Here is a 3,445-nt window from a genome sequence, read left to right on the forward strand (position 1 = left end):
TAGCATTAAAATCACCCCCGAAGATAATAAAGGAACCATGTTTTAAGGGAGAAGAAATTCTATTTAATTCACCCCATAACTTACTCTTCCCTTGAATTCTTGACGGAGCATAAATGTTAAAAAGCTAGAATTTAACCTTCGAAATCTTGCTTATAACTAAAGCCAACATCCAATTTGTAGCAGATGCCACTAACTGTACCTCAATATTATAATTATTCCAAAGCAGTGCCAAACCTCCTAAAGCACCACAATGCACAGAAGAAAGAAAATTCCACCTTCTCCAAGATGAAAAAACTAAATCAGCAGACTCCTTTGACAACTTTGTTTCTTGCAACATAAAAATATCACACTTAATTAAGTCCATTTGGGACTTAATTAAGCGTCTCTTGTTAGGGGCATTTAAGCCCCTAACATTCCAAGAAATAATTCTCATTGTCTTTGAGGGGAGGCCGAAGCTCCCCTCTCCCCAATAATCAGAGAATTTTTGCTTTCCCCAAAGCAACCTTGCAAATTACGTTTCATAGCCCCTGATCTTGTCATAGGTGGACTAGTCATGAATCTTTTACTCCTCTTTCTTTTTACACTTACAGGAGTTAGGCATGTTTTCTTAGGCCTACCAAGAGAAACCGAATGCCTCCCTTGCCCACCGACAGGAGAAAGGGACGAAGTCTTTTGAATTTTATTTAGATATGTTTTGAATTTTAAATCGAGAAATTAAAAAAACAAAATAAGTAAATGAATTTTTAAAAGTATTCAAATAATGATTGTTAATTTTAATTAGAATATTTTTAATTGTGATTTGTAGTTTATGAGTATAATATATTTATGGAGTTAATTTAAATAATTTTTCGTAAATTTTTTTATTTTTTAATTAAATTCTAATGTTAAGATATTTTTTTTGAAGTTTTCATGAATTTAATTCTTTTTTTGGTAATCAAAAGTAATTAAAAACATAGGTTCTAGAATTCAAATTTGTAAATAAAAGGAAGTGTTTTACTATAATTTATTGAGCATTATTAGCTAGTAGTCACATTTGAAGATGTAAGCTGCATATCATTGGGAGACTAAAAGTTAATTGGGTGCATGAGAAGTTTTGATATTTTTATAACGCAATTTTATGCACAACATAATAGACACATCTAATATAACTTTCTTCCTTTCCCTACACTCTAAATAAGATAGCAAGTGCCTTATTGTGAGGCAATATCATAGCTCTTTCTATATCTAAATTTGATTAAAAAAAATATTATTGTCATCACATCTTATCTCTATGATTAATAAACTTGGAGATTTTTTTGTCAAATATTCCATGATAGATTACATTTTTAATTTTTTATTGTGAATCATGGTTATTTATTTTCATATGATAATCATTAGATTGAAAATTTATTGTAGAACTATATGTATGTTTTCACACCCACATAATCAATATATGTGCAAAATTTTTATCTCTACTCAAGCATTTTATTTGTGTAGTTTTGGTCACCTAAACATATTTTAATTGGGTCTTTGAGTAATCTAATTGTATTGAGCAAGTAATGTTGAAAAGCACCATTAAAACAAGTTTGGCTAGTCTATATCTTCTTCTTTGGTTAAACCCATGTGTAGTGAAACCATGAAAACGTGAATAATCTAATACAACTATAATTTTTCTAACATATAAAACTCTAACATTACATATCAATGGATAGCCGGGTCTTCCCAAATTATCCTTAGATTTTATAAGCAACCAAGACATCAAAGGATCACACATTATCTTGGTTTATTATTAAGCATGTTTCATTAGGTTTCACTTATTACTATAACTTTCCAATGAGTTATCATAGCAAGCCCTTTATGACCCAACCCCATTAGAAGTAACTCCCATCATTCACTCAAAAGTTTTAAATTCATTAAAAACACATATGATATAATCCAAATGGATTCAATTTCACATTTTACAAGGCATATCTATACTGTTTTGTTTTTCTCATAAACTCAAAAGCTAAAAATTTTCGTCAAACTTAATTAAAATACCTTAAAAATTCATCCAAAATTTAAATTAAAAAAAAAAATCTCCAAAACACCTCATTTTCAATATAAAATTCATACTTTCATCATTCTACAAAACATTGGGCATGGGAACCCCATATTTGAGAAAATTCAAATAGAATCTACAAATAATTAAATGAAATGCTATTAAAATCTATTTTAAAAAAATAAAAATTTCCTACTCTATTAAACACTCCCTAAAGAAATGGAAACATGAATGAAAAAAAAGGAAGATAAATGAGGAAGTTACCTCATTTTTTTCAAAAAAAAACCAAATTGAATCTCTTTGCATACAAAAGAAAAAGAAAAGTTTAAATCCATGCATCAATATGATCCCTTCCCCATTCATATGCTAATGCTTTTGATATCATTCAAATCCATTAAGATATTTTCTCCCAATGCAAAAAAATAAAATTTGGATGGTTTTTACACTATTTTTCTTCATAAAAAATAGATTAAATATGGAAATGAACTCTATTTTTTTAACTTGCAAAACACTATCCATAATTTTGAATTAAAAATAATTAAGATAATTCCTCTTTACCCAATTTCACCTTTGGAACCAAAAAATATATTCTAACATGTTCTCATAAATACAGGATCGGTTCCTAGTAGAACCTTATTGTAAAGTCTTTAACTGGACTAGGCTCCTAACAAAGCAAGCTTTAAAAGAGTTCAAAAACAAAATCTGTGTCATGAGTTGTACATTTTTCATGTGATGATTTAGTATTCTTTGTTTGAGTGATTATGCATACAGAGCTAATGGTTATGGTATTGCTAATACACCACATGCATATGTTTATGGGTGAAGTAGTTATCAAGTATTGAGTTATCAAGTATTGAATGTATTTGAAGTGTTCAGTTTTACCAGTTTATGTTGTCTGAAGACTTACTGTGTTTAACCGGTATTGCCATGGTTAAGTCCAGTAATAAAGACAACCGATTATCATTGTTTTAACTTGATGAGTTGCAGAGAAGTTTTTGTATGTACTGATAACTTGATAATTGACTATTTACTATAATAATTTATGCAATCACCAACTTGTTCTAATCCACCTTTGTATTTCATTGATCTCACCCCTTTCAAATACATTATGTTAGAATGCTTCAAAGAAATATGGTTTTATGGATAAAATCTCTCCCCTTCTTCTAATTTATAGTTATTATTTTGTAATTCAAACAATAAGACTTTTTTACTATAGTAAATTGTTAAAATGAAGTGAAAAAGATAAATTCTAATAAATTATATATCTTATGAATGTCAAGAAATATATAGCCGTAAATGTAGAGAAAACAAAATCTAGGTTTACAAAGTATTATAGTCTTATGCTAGACATTATAGGTAGATGATAAGTTGGCCAACAAAATCTTTTATCAAACCTAATCATAGATTGAATATTATATTTAATGATAA

The sequence above is a fragment of the Cryptomeria japonica genome, chromosome 4 (genome assembly GCF_030272615.1).
Source record: "Cryptomeria japonica chromosome 4, Sugi_1.0, whole genome shotgun sequence".
NCBI lineage: Eukaryota > Viridiplantae > Streptophyta > Pinopsida > Cupressales > Cupressaceae > Cryptomeria > Cryptomeria japonica.